General features: G+C 42.7%; 1 protein-coding gene across 6 annotated transcripts in view; it reads right to left on the bottom strand.

The window, feature by feature from the left end:
- Window positions 1-20,063, bottom strand: part of LOC132870646 (NACHT, LRR and PYD domains-containing protein 12-like) — a 426,251-nt gene that overhangs the window by 13,170 nt on the left and 393,018 nt on the right. The window contains exons 27-28 of one of the 6 annotated variants that reach the window (XR_009651162.1): window positions 18,597-18,788; window positions 18,391-18,474 (exon numbers count right to left, since the gene is read on the bottom strand). The exons of the other annotated variants lie outside the window; for them this stretch is intronic. The gene's annotated coding sequence lies outside the window, so the exon portion shown is untranslated. Of the gene's footprint in view, window positions 1-18,390; window positions 18,475-18,596; window positions 18,789-20,063 lie in introns of those variants that run through there. 6 annotated transcript variants of the gene reach the window in all.

Genomic DNA, 20,063 nt, shown 5'->3' with positions numbered 1-20,063 from the left:
AGCACTCGGTTTTCCTGCTTTATTATCACTCCATTTAAACACTGAAACTTCTTCATCAGATTTAATTTGAACTTTTTCTGGACTTCATTTCCAGCAGCAGATTCTGGGGCATGTCTGTGTGACAGGGTGAAGTAGAAAGACACGGTGAGACATGGGGTCCAATTATTAGAGTTTAAGATCACAGTTTTTCTGACTGGTTTCAACAGATAGTTCTTTATGATGTTCTCACTGTGCATTTGTTTTATTCTCCTGTATGTTTTCTATAATCTAATCAGTCTCTATGAAATAACAGCAGAGAGGTTTATAATTCCAGTGCGTCAGTGTCACAGTCATGGTGTTGGGTTTGATCTTACCCTGTATCTGTGATGATCTTTTCTCTTCTATCCCCTGACTTCTGTAAAACACTGGGAACAAAAATAGTCACTTTTAAAGACAATAACTTCCATCCCTTTCATACTGTAGTCTCAGCTTTAGTCTGAATTTTACTGCAAGAAATCTGACAACCGTGTTATTATTTAGAGAACACAGTACTGGGGGCATTTTTATTTTTGGCTCCTCATGTTTTTTTCTTTCTCCAGTCCTCTCCAAAAGTATAGGTTGTATTCAGTCACGTGACTTTTGCTTGTGAGTTTACTTCTGGTGAATGAAGTGGTGGTCAGATAAAGCAACTCAATCTGGATGCCGTTATGCGAAGAGCTAATGAAACCGTCTCTGACTATTTTCACAGTTTTGAGTCCAATGCACGGTCAAAAAACCTTCAGAAAGTTGCTCTTTGCAATGGGATTAGATCCTTACACATTGACAAAGAAGGATTTTTCCTACAAGTTGGAAAATTATCCATTCACTGAGTTCCCAGGCATCTCAAAGTACCTGGTGCTGCAGACATCGCTCTACATGGACACACAGATGAAAACCTAGAAGAGCATGGAGGAGTACAACTTTTTTCATGTAGCCGAGTTAAAGATCTGGGGATCAGGACACTACAAGATAAATCCTGTATCATTTATGCCTGGGTAAACAGCATTTTTGGGCTTTTTGTACACATTTTTGCAATGGTTGCTAGAACACTACAAGTTTTAGTATCAAGTGTTAACAAACCACAGTGGCTTGATTCTCAAATCCTCCCTGCTCTTCTCTTCCAGGTAAATCATTTGCAAAGATCCACAGAATCCCCTTTAAAGATCTGGGTATTACACATATTATATATGCATTAGTTTACAATATGGCGACCATGATCAAACAGTAAACAAACATCGGAGGGCTGAAGCATCCCCTGAACTTCAAAACAACACAAAATAATGGAAAAATAGCAAGAAAAGTGATTTGCGAATCCAAATTAAATAAATCAGAGGAATTTACAAACCCTTGGCCAAGTGATCACTGCAAACTCGAGCGTTCTTCGACTCGGCTCCCTTTGATCACAGCGAAAGGTTTAAGAGCCACCTTTCTCATTGTCTTTTACCCTTTATCACTTCACAGGGAACCGTGTTCGATTCGAACAGCCCAAAACAGCACAAGCATCAGGCTTTTTAATGACTAGCAAGGCACCCCAGCGATAGTAACGCTCTGACCACCACTTCACATTTTGCATATCTAATAAGGTGGATGTGACGTCGGATGCAACTCAGCAACTGGAACAGCAAGGCCAGCTCTTTTGTTTTTGATTTACAATGAAGACATTTGGATTCAGGGGCGGCACGGTGGTGTAGTGGTTAGCGCTGTCGCCTCACAGCAAGAAGGTCTGGGTTCGAGCCCCGTGGCCGATGAGGGCCTTTCTGTGCGGAGTTTGCATGTTCTCCCCGTGTCCGCGTGGGTTTTCTCCAGGTGCTCCGGTTTCCCCCACAGTCCAAAGACATGCAGGTTAGGTTAACTGGTGACTCTAAATTGACCGTAGGTGTGACTGTGAGTGTGAATGGTTGTCTGTGTCTATGTGTCAGCCCTGTGATGACCTGGCGACTTGTCCAGGGTGTACCCCGCCTTTCGCCTGTAGTCAGCTGGGATAGGCTCCAGCTTGCCTGCAACCCTGTAGAACAGGATAAAGTGGCTAGAGATAATGAGAATGAGACATTTGGATTCAAGATCAAAAGATGAATGAGATAATGGATCATAATTTCAGCCGTTTCAGTTCTTTTTGCTTGTATTAGCATTTCTTGCTTTAGCATTTACAAGCCCGATTCCAAAAAGTTGGGACAAAGTACAAATTGTAAATAAAAATGGAATGCAATAATTTACAAGTCTCAAAAACTGATATCGTATTCAGAATAGAACAGACACCATATCAAATGTTGAAAGTGAGACATTTTGAAATTTCATGCCAAATATTGGCTCATTTGAAATTTCATGACAGCAACACATCTCAAAAAAATTGGGACAGGGGCAATAAGAGGCTGGAAAAGTTAAAGGTACAAAAAAGGAACAGCTGGAGGACCAAATTGCAACTCATTAGGTCAATTGGCAATAGGTCATTAACATGACTGGGTATAAAAAGAGCATCTTGGAGTGGCAGCAGCTCTCAGAAGTAAAGATGGGAAGAGGATCACCAATCCCCCTAATTCTGTGCCGACAAATAGTGGAGCAATATCAGAAAGGAGTTCGACAGTGTAAAATTGCAAAGAGTTTGAACATATCATCATCTACAGTGCATATCATCATCAAAAGATTCAGAGAATCTGGAAGAATCTCTGTGCGTAAGGGTCAAAGCAGGAAAACCATACTGGGTGCCCGTGATCTTCAGGCCCTTAGATGGCACTGCATCACATACAGGCATGCTTCTGTATTGGAAATCATAAAATGGGCTCAGGAATATTTCCAGAGAACATTATCTGTGAACACAATTCACTGTGCCATCCGCCGTTGCCAGCTAAAACTCTATACACGTAGTTCAAAGAAGAAGCCATATCTAAACATGATGCAGAAGTGTAGATGTCTTCTCTGGGCCAAGAGTCATTTAAAATGGACTGTGGCAAAGTGGAAAACCGTTCTGTGGTCAGATGAATCAAAATTTGAAGTTCTTTATGGAAATCAGGGACGCCGTGTCATTCGGACTAAAGAGGAGGAGGACGACCCAAGTTGTTATCAGCGCTCAGTTCAGAAGCCTGCATCTCTGATGGTATGGGGTCGCATTAGTGCGTGTGGCATGGGCAGCTTACACATCTGGAAAGACACCATCAATGGTGAAAGGTATATCTAGGTTCTAGAGCAACATATGCTCCCATCCAGACGACGTCTCTTTCAGGGAAGACCTTGCATTTTCCAACATGACAATGCCAAACCACATACTGCATCAATTACAGCATCATGGCTGCGTAGAAGCCTCCCTATGTGTTGCACCTTATAGTGGTGGGGAGGTTTGTGCGCCTTAAGGATCCTGGGAGCTATATCAGCTGGGGCCTTGGCCCCTGGTAGGTTCAACCTTGCTGGGCAGGTTCCAGGTGAAAGGCCAGACGAACTGCAACACCTGGCCCTCCAGGTTGGGGATTGGGCGATGGGCCAATGACCCATCCCTGTAAAAGAAACCACATTACGGAAACCAGACACACTATTCAAGTAAGTTATGGGCAGGAAGAAGAGGCTAGTCAGGTACCTCCAGACAACGATTTTTGTTTTATGGACTATCAGCACAATATGACATTGGCTGGTGAAAGCTACTCAGAAGCCCGTCAATCGAAGATGTCACTTCTGAAACCCAAGAAAGTATTGGCCATTGGGAACTGGAATGTATGCACTATGTACGCTGTTGGCAAGGCAGCACAGGTTGCCAAAGAAATGCGAGAGTATAATATTGACTATTAGGAATCAGCGAATGCAGATGGAATGGCTTTGGAAAGATGAAGCTCACCTCAGGGGAAACAGTAATCTACTCGGGAAGGGAAGATGGTTTCCATCGAGCTGGGGTTGCTATAATGATGTCCAAGCAAGCAGAGTCAGCGTTGATTGAGTGGGTACCAGTAAACGAGCGTATTATCAAGGCACGATTTCATTCCAAGTTTATTAAACTTATGGCCCTTTTCCACTACCCTTTTTCAGCTCACTTCAGCTCACTTCAGCCTGACACGGCTCGCGTTTCGACTACCTCAGAACAGCACGACTCAGCTCGCTTCAGTCCTACTGAGCACCCAAAACTCGCACGGTTTTGGAGTGGGGCTGAAGCGAGCCAAACCGAGCTGAGTGAGGCTAGGGGCATGAGGAGACACTCCCCTGTGCAATGATTGGTGAGGAGGAGTGTCCTCACATGCCCACACACGCCCCGCAAGCACGCTGGGATCTGTAAACACCGTAAACCCGGAAGAAGAAGAATTACGAATTATGAGAATTTCTGAAGCCTTATGTGCCTCGCCTCATCTATACGCTCTTGCCAGTATCTGTTGGCGTTGTCGGTGACAACAAGCCACAGCACCAAGACCAGCAACACTAACGACTCCATGTTTATTGTTTACTATCCGGGTCGTGAGACTACCGCTTAAAAGGTCACTGATGTCACTGTTTGCGCCGCCTAACGACATCACGTGACGTCCACCCACTTTCGCTAACTCCACCCAATGTGTCCACCCACTTCCAGCCAGCACGGTTCAGCGCGGTTGTAGTCGAAATGCAACTCCAACAGCCCCACTCAGCTCGACTCAGCCCAACTCAGCACGGCACGGCTCAGCCCAACTCAACCGCATTGGTAGTGGAAAAGCAGCAATACTGTCATTCATGTATATGCACCAACAATGGAAGCTGAGGAAGAAGTAGATGAATTCTATGAACAACTACAGAGTGTACTACAGAAGGTAAGAAAGCACGATATGCTCATCATAAGTAGAGATCTGAATGCCAAGGTCGGGGCAGCGAATAGTAACAAGAAGGAAGTCATGGGGGCCCATGGAATTGGAGAGATTAACAGAAATGGAGAGAAGCTGGTTGACTTCTGCGAAATGAACAGCTTAGTGATAACCGGCACCATATTCCCGCACAGAGATATCCACAAAACCACCTGGACATCACCGGAAGGGCGAACTCACAACCAGATTGACGATGTTCTTGTCAATAAGCATTTTAGAAGATCTGTTCTTGACACGAGGGCTATGCGAGGAGCCGATATTGCTTCTGACCACCAACTGGTTAGAACTAAAATCAAGCTGAAGCTAAAGAAGACCATTAAACCACCCAATTCATGAATTAGATACGAAGTCAGCAAGTTAAAGGACCCAAAAATCAGGAAACAATTCTCCGTGGAGCTTCGTAACAGCTTTGCAGTATTAGAGGCCACAGATGAAGAAGAACCGGATATAAATGCAAGATGGGAACGGTACAGGGATGCACACACATCAATGGCCAAAAACGTACTAGGTCTTAAAAAGAGGAAGAGTAAACCATGGATAAGTGAAAGATCTTGGTCACACATCGAAGAAAGGAAGCAAGTTAAACAGCAACTAGAAGGAGCCAAGTCTGCGAGACTACAACAACAGTTGAGGGAAAAGTATAGAACGAAGGACAAAGAAGTCAAGTCAAGCATTAGAGCCAACAAGAGAACTTGGTTAGAAAATCAGATGGATATGGCTCAAAGGGCAGCTGACCAAGGAAATATGAAGACTCTGTATGAAACCATAAACGGAGTTTGCAAAGATAAGTGTCACAGTAATGCTGCAGTCAAGGATAAGTCGAACAACATCATAACTAAAGAAAGTCAGAGGTTGGAGAGATGGAAAGAGCATTTTGAAGAAGTCCTCAATCGCGATCCACCCGAGAGTCCCATGGAAGACTCAACAGCCCCTATACCCATTATTGGAAGCATAAGCACAGACCCAATTAGTTGGGAAGAAGTGAGGCTCGGAATTCTATCTCTTAGGGAAGGAAAGGCAGGTGGCATTGACAACGTTGTAGCTGAGCTCCTGAAGGCAGACTTAGAAACATATGCTCGAAAGCTACACGAGTTAATTCTAATCATCTGGGAGGGGGAATTGGTACCGGACGAGTGGCTTAAAGGATTAATTGTAAAGATACCAAAGAAAGGCGACCTAGGCGACTGCAACAACTGGAGAGGCATTACTCTGCTGGTTATTGCCAGCAAGGTGCTTGGCAAGATTATCGTCAGGCGAATGAAGGAAGGAACAATCACGCGACTGAGACCCGAGCAAGCAGGGTTCCTGGAGGGGTGAAATACCACCGAACAAATCTTTATACTGTGGAACATCATAGAGCAGGCGTGTGAATGGCAGTCTCCACTGTTAGTCAATTTCATCGACTTTGAAAAGGCCTTCGACTCGCTGCACCGAAAGAGCCTCTGGAACATCATGAGAGCGTACGGAATACCAGAGAAATTAATTAACATCGTCAAGCTACTGTACAACAACGATGAGTGTGCTGTCCTCGACAATGGTCTAACGTCCGAGTGGTTCCAAGTTAAGACTGGAGTGAAGCAAGGCTGTGTGATGTCAGGGTTCCTCTTCATCTTAGCTATCGACTGGGTAATGCGTCAAGTAACAGCAGGTGCAAATACCGGCATACAGTGGAAGATGACTAGTCAGCTTGAAGATCTTGACTTTGCCGATGATATTGCACTAGTGTCAACTACAGCAGCCCAAATGCAGAGGAAAACAACCAAGTTGTCTGACACAGCAAGCACGATAGGCCTGCGGATCAGTAGGAAGAAAACCGAGGTCCTCAAGATTAACAGTAAAGATCCAAGTAGGAGGATTAAATTTGGTAATAATGAGATATGGGAAGTCCAAGAATTTGTTTATCTTGGTGCTATGGTGAGCGACAGTGGAGGTGCCGACAAGGACATAGAGAGAAGGTTAGGGAAAGCGAAGGCGACGTTTGGAAGGCTGAGGAAAGTTTGGGGGTCCAAGAAGATCAGTAGAAAAACCAAGATCCGACTGTACAACACACTAGTTAAACCCGTGCTGCTATACGGATGTGAAACTTGGAAAACCAACCTGGCGGACAATGAGGAACTGGATTCCTTCCAGTACAAGTGCCTAAAAAGAATCCTGGGCATATGTTGGCCGTACATAATCTCCAAGATGGAACTGAATGAAATATGTGGATGCGATAGGTTAAGTGACCTTGTCAAACAGAGGAGGTGGAGATGGATTGGCGATGTGTTGGGAATGGATAGAGATCACCATTGTGTCACAGTGTTGACGTGGACTCCCGAAGGGCAACGAAAAGTTGGCAGGCCTAAAACAACATGGCAACGGACGACTGAAAAGGAGATGGATGAAGGAGGCTGGAGGTCGTGGGAGAGGGTCCGGGTCCTTGCTAAGGACAGAAAGGATTAGAGGAATCGTGTGGCGGCCTTATGCGTAACTAAGCGCGAAGAGGCGAGGTAAGGAGGTAAGGGCTGTGTAGAAGAAGGGTCTGGGTACTGAACTGACCAGCCTGCAGTCCAGATCTTTCACCCATAGAAAACATCTGGCGCATCATAAAATGGAAGATACGACAAAAAAGACCTAAGACAGTTGAGCAACTAGAATCCTACATTAGACAAGAATGGGTTAACATTCCTATCCCTAAACTTGAGCAACTTGTCTCCTCAGTCCCCAGACGGTTACAGACTGTTGTAAAGAGAAAAGGGGATGTCTCACAGTGGGAAACATGGCCTTGTCCCAACTTATTTGAGATATGTTGTTGTCGTCATGAAATTTAAAATCACCTAATTTTTCTCTTTAAATGATACATTTTCTCAGTTTAAACATTTGATATGTCATCTGTTCTATTCTGAATAAAATATGGAATTTTGAAACTTCCACATAATTGCATTCCGTTTTTATTTACAATTTGTACTTTGTCCCAACTTTTTTGGAATTGGGGTTGTAAAACTTTTTCACTTGAATAAGCGTTTACACCATTTCCTCTAAAGCATTTACTGAAAGTATTATATCATCAAACACCAAGTAACTATAATATAAATCAAAATAGCTGCTAATGACAGTGGAGCACATCCATTACTGTGACTTTAACTATGAGAATTATGGGATGTTACCTGTGTACAGATGAGGGGTCTCCACTTTTAAAGTGGTCAGGTTGATGCATAGACCAATCACTCTTCATGGAGACACAGCTGGCTTCTGGTGAGTCTGATCTGTTTCTCTTGAGTTCACTGTACAACATTACAGAGTGGACATGAGACAGTTTTTCTTCCACAGAATTCCGACACAAAATACCGCTGAGATGAATTTGTATCATATTGTATATCACCATATTTCTGTTCAATATGCATTATGACCTCCACCTCTTCTTACACACTCGGCAGCAGCAGCAGAGGGAGTAGCACGTGATAACTCATTTGTTATGTTAATCATTTACAGCACAATTTACCCTCAAACAATCTTTCTACATTAACAACGGTGCCATGAAATAGCTTTATTACAGCTCCACTGAAAAAGATAAAAATATGTTCATAACAGGGGAAAAATACACTGAATATTATAAATCCTGATCTACTTTTCTTCTACACTAAACTCCAGCAGCAACTTCACCGGCTCTCCAGATCTCTGGGTTTATAGTGTAGCTATCTGTCTAGTAGCTTTCTAACAGAAACAGGAAATACGCAATGCCGGGTGGCCCTATATTTAGCCGGGACCATCCCCGGCCCAAACCATCAATGGTGGCCTGCTTGGAGCATGGGGAAAATAATTTTCACTAATTTTGGTCACTGATCTTATTCTTGCATTAATCATCAATTCAACTGCACTCTGCATTTTCACATGGCAGCCCAGACGCCGACAGCATCGCAGCAGATTAAATAGGCGCTACCAAATAAGGAAATTCTCCCCTCCCCTCTATTGCAGTTGGTTTGGTCCAAGACTCCTCCTCTGTATTGCGGGGAACTTAAACAACATTGGCGCGAAACAGCGCGCGTCAGTGATGGAGGGCAGAAAGAGGCCAGGTGGAACCGAAAGGGCGAAGCTTAAAAAAGGTGGCAGCAAAATGTGCCAAATTGACAGATATGTTCTCAAGACCAGCTGGTAGGTTACGAAAGATATGGAGTATGATAACCCTGTTTGTCAATTTTATCAGTCTATGCTAGGCCTATAATGTGTCGATAGTTTGCGATGTCAATTCAGCTTTTTGATGTCATGTGAAATCTCGCAATTTACACGGTATAGATGTGGCGTATGTCTTAATTCTAAGAAGAACCGGACATTGCTTTACATCTCAGTTATTAACAATTTTAGATGAACAGGTCCCAAATGTCGGCACGGTGGTGTAGTGGTTAGCGCTGTCGCCTCACAGCAAGAAGGTCCTGGGTTCGAGCCCCGGGGCCAGCGAGGGCCTTTCTGTGCGGAGTTTGCATGTTCTCCCTGTGTCCACGTGGGTTTCCTCCGGGTGCTCCGGTTTCCCCCACAGTCCAAAGACATGCAGGTTAGGTTAACTGGTGACTCTAAATTGACCGTGAGTGTGAATGGTTGTCTGTGTCTATGTGTCAGCCCTGTGATGACCTGGCGACTTGTCCAGGGTGTACCCCGCCTTTCGCCCGTAGTCAGCTGGGATAGGCTCCAGCTTGCCTGCGACCCTGTAGAAGGATAAAGCGGCTAGAGATAATGAGATGAGATGAGGTCCCAAATGTGCTGTTGCGCGTTATTTCCTCATCCAGCCTCTTTCATCTCGCTGTCACACCGTGCATTTCCACAGGCGTGCGCACATTGTGGTTATGAACACATAGGCCTAGAAGTCATATTTGATGTTAAATAATTGTTGTTAAATATATAACTTATAAGAGGTGTATGCGTATGCCAATATTCTAAGCAGAATCGAACACTTGCTTTAGCCTACATTTCATTTAACCATTTTTGAGTTGCCTAATGTGCCCTCACGCTTTATCTGCCGGTTGCTGAGTACCCAGCATTGTTGATTTGCCATTATTTTCGAGGCGTATGCGGCATGTAATGCACAAGCATTGGTTCAAATGCACGCGAGATGGGTGCTTTCCAGTGGCGGCTGGTGAAAAAAATTCTTGGTGGGGCTGGTGTGTGCCAGTAGAGTTCCCTGCCTAGTCCAGTATAATCATTCAAATGAACAGTCAGAAAATGACAATTCCACAATAATAATTTAATTTCCTTCTCAAAATCAGCAGTTTCACAGATAAAGTAAATTAACAATTTACAGCTATATTAGGCTCCATTTATGCTTTGGAAAGGAACGGTTTCAAATACAATACTCAAGTTCTTGAGAGAAGTTTACAGCAAGGGTATGATTTCAGCTGAATCTATACAAATCAACTGTGTGTGTGTGTGTGTGTGTGTGTGTGTGTGTGTGTGTGTGTGTGTGTGAGAGAGAGAGAGAGAGAGAGAGAGAGAGAGAGTGTGAATGAGTGAGTGAGAGAGAGGGAGGAAGGTTTCTAAGGTGAGTGTGGGACTGAGCCCATGTTTACATTAGACCGTATCAGCGGATCATCAGATTAACGTTTTTAAAACGATTAGTGTGCACACAGCAACGCCAATACACGATTCGCCTGCACACAGCAACGCCAATACACGGATACGCTCGGCTCCGCAGGCATCCTGCGCTCCAAATCACTTCGCCCTGAACAGCGAGTGCCCTCTGGAGGGTGCGCACTCCGGCCCTGTGCAGCTCACACAGCACGCGAGTGAAGTGCACAAGCAGTGTTTTCGGGACTGAGCCGCTGTGTGTGTGATCCCAGCGCACATCACTTACCACTTGCAAGTGGAAGGATGGCAAGCCTAAAGACAATCATAACTACACAATGGGCAGTATTTGCATCAGTATTTGCAGTATTTTCATACTTTTATACTCTTTAATGAAAGGTGATACAAGGCGGAAGTCCGCGCCGTTTTTCAGCAGTCGCGTCACATGACCAACGCCAGCGAATCAGGAAGGTGGATCATAAGAACTCGTTTTTTTCGCGGATGCACTGACCGTTTACATTAAAATGCCTGGAAACGCCGGGAAACGGGAATCCGTCAGGGTCCACGTATTCAATCCAGATCGTATCAGCTCCGGTGCTGTGTAAACATTCAGAATACGCGGATACGCTGTGCTGAGCTCTAGCTGGCGTCTTATTGGACAACGTCACTGTGACATCCACCTTCCTGATTCGCTGGCGTTGGTCATGTGACGCGACTGCTGAAAAACGGCGCGGACTTCCGCCTTGTATCACCTTTCATTAAAGAGTATAAAAGTATGAAAATACTGCAAATACTGATGCAAATACTGCCCATTGTGTAGTTATGATTGTCTTTAGGCTTGCCATCCTTCCACTTGCAAGTAGTAAGTGATATGTGCTGGGATCACACACACAGCGGCTCAGTCCCGAATCGTGGCTTGTGCACTTCACTCGCGCGTTGTGTGAGCTGCACAGGGCCGGAGTGCGCACCCTCCAGAGGGCACTCGCTGTTCAGGGCGGAGTGATTTGGAGCGCAGGATGCCTGCGGAGCCGAGCGTATCCGTGTATTGGCGTTGCTGTGTGCACGCAAATCGTGTATTAGTGTTGCTGTGTGCACACTAATCGTTTTAAAAACGTTAATCTGATGATCCGCTGATACGGTCTAATGTAAACATGGAGTGAGGTGGTGTGTGTGTGTGTGTGTGTGTGTCTGATTCTAATGTGAGTGTAAGATTTCTGTGTGAGAGAGCGACTATGAAATGAGGTGTGTGTGTTCTGAGCTCGGTGTATTTCTGTGAAACGAGACAGTGAGAGGGGGAGCGAAACACAGTGTTGACACTCTTGTTGTGAATACAAACTATGACAAGAAAGATGTGTGATTATTGTCCAATATGAACCAAAAGTCTAGTTTTGAACATCAAAGACAGAGAGAGAGAGAGAGAGAGAGAGAGAGAGAGAGAGATGCATTTTCTGTAGCAGGGGCGAAATTTCCAGCGCCCCAAAACCATTAAATTCGGCGATGCTGATTGGCCAAATATTTATGATTTTTCCCGAGCAACCATACACGATTGGCTATTCTGCTGCACTTCTGGGGCGCTTTGCCGAGCGCCCAAGAAGAGAAATGATACGCGTCTGTCGGTGGAAATTCACCATTGAATGAGAGTCAGTTGGTGGAAATGTTGTTTAAATAATTCAGATCGTATGTAGGCACACACTATTAAGTAAAACTGACATTGATAATAAAATTTGTAAAAATATATATCGATATATATATATTTTTTTCCCCTCTACATCTGGGAGGGCGGCGCCCGAGCGCCCCCTATGAGCCAGCCGCCACTGGTGCTTTCGTTATTTTAAGACTATGTGACTAAAAATGTGTTGTGTAATTCGTCTTAAATAACGCGAAACAATCAGCCATACTCGCTGCTTTGCTATTTGGAGTGGCAGTCAGCTGGATTTCGCCCCCGACGTAAAAGTTCATTCCCACACCCGGGCCGAAGATGCCGATTTCTGAAGATGCATGTCCTTTGGATGTGTTTTCAAATATTTTCACTAAGGAACTTTGGGACATGTTGGTGACACAGATAAATGTATATGCGGATTAGATGCGCGGCCACACACCATCCAATTTTAAGTGGAGCCCCGTCTCATACTAGATGAAATCGTCCGTCGGTCTCTGCATTATGTTTGTGGTCATTAAACTACCGCGTAATGGAAGTTTTATTAACCCTAAAGTAATGCAGAGAACGACGAACAACATACATTGTCACTACCTGAATTTAAACCAAATAAAAAGCATTGTGAAAGAACAGTTATTTGTTTTTATCTTTTTTAATGTACTCAAATTCCTCCTCCATTTCAAAGTGGCCTGAATGTGAATTAAACTCCCGGACTGAAAACAGGGCCCACTCCGGCCCTGGAAATACGCATCGTCCCAATGAGCTAATCCTGTTTCTCATCACAGCTGCTGTAAATGTGAATAAACAAAGGAATGCATTCATAAAAAACAGGAGAATAAATTTTATTCCCTGCTATTAAAAATGTTATTAAATATTAGTGCATACCCTTCAATAGGTTCTGTTGGTCTTAGTCGATAGGATATGAAAAAAGAATGATAAACTTTGATGATGGAGCTTCAGGGTCTCCCAAAAATGCTGATGTGTCAAAATCTGAGTTTAACACTCCTATTGTATTGCTGGGTTTCAGTCACGTGACTTTTCTTAGCAGTTTTACCAGAAGTGAAATAGCTGGTGGTCTAAAGACTGCTGTACTGCAAACCACTAGTGATACCTTATCAGAGTATGCTCGTAATCTAGAAGCCACTGCTCGCTTTAGATATATTCAGAAGATTGCTATGTGCAATGGAATCGACCCCTACAGTCTGGGAAAGAAGGATTTGTCATATGATCTCAAAAACTACCCTTGAGTCGAGTTCCCCGACATCTCGAACTATCTGGTGTTGCACACATCCTTCTACACCGCAAAACAGATGAAAGCGTGGAAGAGTATGGAGGCTTACAACTTTTTTGCATGTGGCTGGGTAAAGGACCTCGGTATTAAGTCACTGCCCAATGAATCCTGTATTGTTTTTGCCTGTGTAAGTATTTTTTTAAGCTTTTCATTTGCATCTTTACAACAAAGCACTGCAAGTTGAAGTGTAAACAAACAACAGTTGGCTTGATTCTCACTTGTGTCCACTTTTATCTCTTAGGTAAATCATTCACAAAGATCATCAGAAACCCCTTTAAAGACCTGGATCTTAGTTAAACAAGATTGAGAAGTGATCACGGCGCATTGTAACTGTATGGCTGGGTAAGAATTTTGTTGCGACCTTCATGCATATGGACTTTGTGAGGAGTAAACAAACAGCTGGGGACTTTAGTGCTTTGTGACTAAAAAAGTACTGTAAAATAGCGACACGTAGCAAGAAAATTACTTGGAAAACACTAAGGACATAGCCGAGAGGGAAATACAAACCTTTCACCAAGTGATCACTGCAAACTCGAGCATGCTTCGACTATGCTCCCTTCGATTTCAGTCAGAGGTTCAAAAGCCACCTTTCTCCACGTCTTTTTCTGAAATCCAGTGCTCATTCACCCTTATTAGTTCACGGGGAACCCTGAAGAAACTTTTATCAGTTTCAGTTTGATTGATTTGAACAACCTAAAACAACGCAAGCGTACAGCGTTTTTCATGCGAGTAATGCACCTTCTCCATACAAACGCTTTGTCAACTGAGTCGTGGTAGACCACCAGCTAAAGTTCTGAATAACTAAATGAGGTGGATGTGACATCACATGAAACCCAGCAATTGATATTGCAGTGGTGTGATTTGTGTCAACACTGTTTCATCAGTCTGGTCCTGTGAAGCCTGTATTGGAATACGACTCATATCGTGGCTTTAGTGTGTCGTCTCATACCTACTCTTTAACTGCATTATTATTTTATAAGAACATAATTTTACTGACAGTGAACAGAATCTGAATGTTTAAAGTGGTGACTGATAACTTTTCATTCTGAGGATAAATTTTTGTTCAGTTATTCTTTTCATATCTACTCACTCCATATTTCAGATATGAACAGTTAATGACTAAAATATTAAAACATGGGCAATTCCGTGGAAGTGTCAACCACACAGTCAGAATTTCAAACTGGGACTATATACATAAATGAGGTATCATTGGAAAGCGAACAACCTGTACTTCTTGGAAATGTTATGTTTGTTGAATCATGCATTCAAGAGATACGTATAGGTCTTTAAAGTCTCTTGAAATAAACTTTGCGAATTTCAACAAAAAAGGATGAAATCATGAGGTGCCTCATAATCCACTAATGTTACTTACTGAGAGTTACTGTTTTATATCAAATTAACAGTATAACATTTGGTCTTTCTCCTATGTTATTAAGTTGGCTCAACTATGGTCTCATTCTGGGATAGCCAGCTTCAATACCGAAATGGCCGATGCATGTATGTCCATAACCAAACATTTGATTTTTTTTATCCCCTTTAAAGAATATTTGTACCATTTAAATTTCTCTTATGATGCAAAGCTAACTTCAGATCCTAAGCAACCATAAAAAAATTGGCTGTTCATATTTTTTACAGAAATAAAGATACCCAAATTTATGTACGTCCATAATCGTACGTCCATAACCAATTTAAACATACATCCATAATCATGCAAGATCACATGTTTTGTATCTTTCAGCCCTCTGGTGGATCTCTTTTGCCATTAAATAACCCATGCCCTCTGGTGTACAATTTTTTAACTAAGCATGACATCACTTCCTGTTGAATTCCACGTGCCCTGCTAGATCTAGACACACCTGATACAAAGTTTCAAATCGGCAACAATCGACATTAAAGGAACCCCAGTTCTGTGGAATACAAGGAGTGGCGGTAATGCACCAAATACGCTGGTTTGCCAACCGCCATAAAACCAGAAGAAGAAGGAATACAAGGTGAGTTATATTCTTTATGAAGTTATTTGATATAATTTCTAATTATTTTTTAGTCAATTTCCATACATGTGTAATGTTCATTTCCCTCAAAAAAATTCCTGACACTTCCCAAAATGGATACTACATCTCAATGATTCTCAGAGTAATGTGAAATCCTTGTAAACTGCAAGCAGCCAATCAGTGTTTACCAAGTTCTTTGCTATCCTGTTCATTTTGATTGAGTTTTTGATTTGTTGTGGATGTAGTCAAATACATAAAGTAGGTTTATTTGCCAGCCAGGTGTGGGGACCATGGCTCTAACGAATAGAGAGAAGCAGGCCCGCTTCCGGGAGCACCTGAAGAAGAACCCCTCCCTTCATGAGAAGTTTACAGAGAAGGACCAGAAACAAAAATCCCTTGAAAGACAAGTCCTGAAGAGAAAAGTGGGAAGAATATCAGGCGAAAGAAAACAAGAGACTGAGAGAATTCTGCAAGCAGAAAAATGCACGGGGTCATGGGGCTGGGGAAGAATCCCCCTCAGGTTTTCGCTCACGTCAGTCACTGGGCAAGGCTGTAAAGAAGGCAAAGCAAGCCCTTCCCAAATCGCCGAGGAAGCGTAAGGCCGTCACGGCAGTTTTGGCCGAAGACTAAAACATGAGATCATTAAATCTCAATGAGGTATTTTAAGTTATGTGCTATTCATGGTGCAAAATCCCAAATATAATATAATAGTCTAGAACTCCAACTGAATATGCGAATATGCATGTTGTATGATGTCGGAACTGTGACCATTCAAATCGATCCTTGGGAATGGTAGCCAGAATCCTTCCCTCAGTTTGCAGTCATTAAAACCTATCCTGTTTTTTTATTTTTTAAAGTCTGATATGGATTAAGCATTAAAGAAATAATAAAGAATTGGACAATTACTCTTACTTTGATTAGTTATGATGTTTTTCTTTAAATACAAACGTGTGAAATCCTTTCAATGTGAATTTGTTCCAGAATTTAATAAATCTTCTAAAATACCTGTTTTGTGTCCTATTATTAAAATTTCAACGTGCCTTTATTAGTTTCACACTTGCCATATTCAAAGAAACTATGTTGAAAAGGACTTTCAATTACCATGTAGCTACGTCCATAACCGAGTGTTAAGTTGGGCCGTTCATTTAATATGCAATGGATAATCCTAATCAGGGGCGCAGATAGGATTTTTGAACTGGGGGGGACTGAGCTGTCAGCAAATTATTCCATTTTGTGTGTATATATATATATATATATATATATATATATACACACACACACACACACTACCGTTCAAAAGTTTGGGGTCACTTTGAAATGTCCTTATTTTTGAAAGAAAAGCACTGTTCTTTTCAATGAAGATCACTTTAAACTAATCAGAAATCCACTCTATACATTGCTAATGTGGTAAATGACTATTCTAGCTGCAAATGTCTGGTTTTTGGTGCAATATCTCCATAGGTGTATAGAGGCCCATTTCCAGCAACTATCACTCCAGTGTTCTAATGGTACAATGTGTTTGCTCATTGCCTCAGAAGGCTAATGGATGATTAGAAAACCCTTGTACAATCATGTTAGCACAGCTGAAAACAGTTGAGCTCTTTAGAGAAGCTATAAAACTCACCTTCCTTTGAGCAGATTGAGTTTCTGGAGCATCACATTTGTGGGGTCGATTAAATGCTCAAAATGGCCAGAAAAATGTCTTGACTATATTTTCTATTCATTTTACAACTTATGGTGGAAAATAAAAGTGTGACTTTTCATGGAAAACACAAAATTGTCTGGGTGACCCCAAACTTTTGAACGGTGGTGTGTATACATGTTATTTCACCTCCCTCACTGCCATCACCAGGAACTACCTGCAGGCCAGGACAATGATAACATTTTAACATAGCCTATGGAAATCCAAAGTTTACACATTATCATCACGCACAGAAATTGCAAAACTGCAAAACTAGTTTTAAAACCACTAAGTTCCAACTGTTAACCATAGCGAGAGGCTGGGCTACGCGTGTGTGTGTAAAGTGTAAACCAGTGCATCCTGACTTTCTAACTATGCCTGTGTGTTGCGTGAGCGGCAGTCAGTCAACAACTCTTCGCAAAGTTTCCTTATGAAACAATATGCTCGCTGAAATTATGGCAGGGAACGCCAGATTAAACATTAAAACTGCCTTCTGAGCACTGTATCTACAGGCTGCCACAGAAAGAAGGAGGCTACCAGAAAGGCATCTCTACTCCGTACGATTTTACTTTCACTACGACATTACTTTGAACAGACTATCAAAAAATTGCAAGGTGATATGATAAAGTAAGGCACAGTTTACTTACAGTCGTTTTTTTTTTTTTAAAAAAAACGATGCAATCGTTTTCTGCCTTTTGGCACCCTTCATCATGCCGTGTTGGGGTCCTGAACTAGGAGGCGCTGTCCCCGATATGCCTGTCAAACTGGTTGTGGGTAACCATAGCAACCAAGCTTGAGCTCGCAACCTGTGCAGTCTGCGCAGTTGCAACTATGTATATACTGCTGTGCACCTCAATAAACTGAATGGTAATTAGCCTTTTGATTTTTCCGTGAGGTTTGCCTTATGCAAAGAAAGACAGCATAGACGTTTTTTCCTCCCTATAAGTGGGGGGGACCGAACGAGGTGAATTTAAATCTGGGTGGGACGAATCCCCCCCGTCCCCCCCTCTATCTGCGCCCATGATCCTAATGGTTATTTTTTTGTTAGTAGATATACTTGCCTACCCATGAAAAGTGTTTCTTTGTTAATATCTCTATACTTCACAGAGTTTTGACACGGAATGACACAACGTTGAAAAACTGTATGCATACGTCCATAACCGGTGTATTTTCCCCTTACAGCTCAAATATAAAAAAAAGTCAACAACCCTGTTAATGGTATGACTAATAGTGCTACGTAGTACATATATCATGCACAAATCAAAACCATCCTACTACTATTCCTCTGTCAGAGAGGTCCTTGCGAAGTGTGCGAATTGTACGTACATAACCACGAAATTGGCCACATGGCAGCTTACCGCTTTTCTGACGGTGGGGTCACATTATCTGTGTCCAGATCACAGCTCTCCATTTTTGAATATTAGTGTATGGACACAGCTCATGGACTCACTGCTGATTCCTGAAGACACTGATCTCTTCTGCTGGAATTAATTTCACTCCTAGAAAAAACAAAATAAACAGCAGCTTTACAGGGAAGGTGATTTCAGTTCCGCAGTTTTACTACTGTTTTTACACGAGCTCAGTCAAATACAACCACATTTCTCTCCAACACAGCACTTACTTTTACTCAGCACTCCATGCTGGGCTTCATTCATCTCACCGCTTCTGCCTGGAGTTGGAGATTTTCTTTATTTTTCCAACAGCAACAGAATGGCCCGGAGGCTGAAGGAAAAACACTTTCACTTCTGGAAAACTTCTTCTGTCAGGTTTTATGGCAGTTTACAGGCAAAGTGTATTACCGCCATCTACTGGACTGAGGTACAATCAAATGGATGTCATTTCAAATAAAAAATAAATAAAAAGAAAAACACAAAACAACAAACTAAATCCTATTTGCTAATTCTGTTTCTTTGATAAATGTTATCATAGCACGAGTGATGTTTCCTAATCTAGGCTCACCTAATAAGGTGTCTAAAGAAAAGGCTTTCTTAACTGCGTTCACTTCCCTCTTCAGTTTTCTCTTTGTCTGTAGAATTTTAAGCATCTTAAAAGAACATGATCTACATCCTCTCTCACTCCACAAAGTTCACATTTTCCAGATGGATGTTTGTTTATAATGTATAAGCTGTTATTTAATCCATTATGGCCTAGTCTTAGTCTTGTAAACCAAACCTCCTCCTGTCTGTTTGGGTAACTAGGTTTGCTACTTGAAATATCTTTTTGTATATTATATAAGTGTCTACTTTCTTCTCCTTATCCCATTCAGCTTGGCATATTATGTTAACTTTATGTTTAATGAGTACCTTAACTTCTGATCTACTGAGTGGAATATTTAATTGAACCTCCTTTTCTTTGGTCGCCTCTTTTGCCAGCTTGTCTGCTTCCTCATTACCACCAACTCCTGCAGGTTGGACCGACTAGTGGCCTAGTGGTAGCGTGTCCGCCTCTCGATCGGGAGATCGTGAGTTCTATTCATGGTCGGGTCATACCAAAGACCATCATAAAAATGGTACCTACTACCATCTGGCAAGGCACGCTGCAATACAGATGTGCATGGGGAGTTAAACTCTCATGGTTACCAGAGGACTAGCCCCCCCACTGTAAACCTAGCTATGTGAGAGGCTGAGGGCTATGGAAACGGAGATCGGTGCCGCCCGATGCGCCACCGGGCCTGGCTAGTACTTGGACGGGAGACCGCCTGGGAATACCAGGTGCTATGGCGTGGGAAGGACTTTGACTTTTTTTTTGACCTGCAGGTTGGGATGTCTGTAAACCAATCAGGATGCTCTTTGTCTAGCATGGGCTACATGAACAGGCACACACACAATCTCTCTCGCTCTCCCTCACGCACTCCGTCATATGCGCGATGCAGACATTAATGTTTCGTGTGCACGCTCTTGCTCACTTGCTCTAGATTCTGGGAGATATTATCCAATTTGCGGGCATCAGGGAGCCACTATCAATATGCGGAAGACTCCTGGAACTTCCAGGAGACTTGGGGTGTCTGTCAAAGCAAAATAGAAACCCAGATGTCGGCCATGTTGGTGGATATACAAATGCAGGCTCAAGTGACATTCTATACAAAACA

The sequence above is a fragment of the Neoarius graeffei genome, chromosome 22 (assembly GCF_027579695.1).
Source record: "Neoarius graeffei isolate fNeoGra1 chromosome 22, fNeoGra1.pri, whole genome shotgun sequence".
NCBI lineage: Eukaryota > Metazoa > Chordata > Actinopteri > Siluriformes > Ariidae > Neoarius > Neoarius graeffei.
Note: the sequence above shows the minus strand (reverse complement) of the source record. Positions and strands in the feature narration are given on the sequence as shown.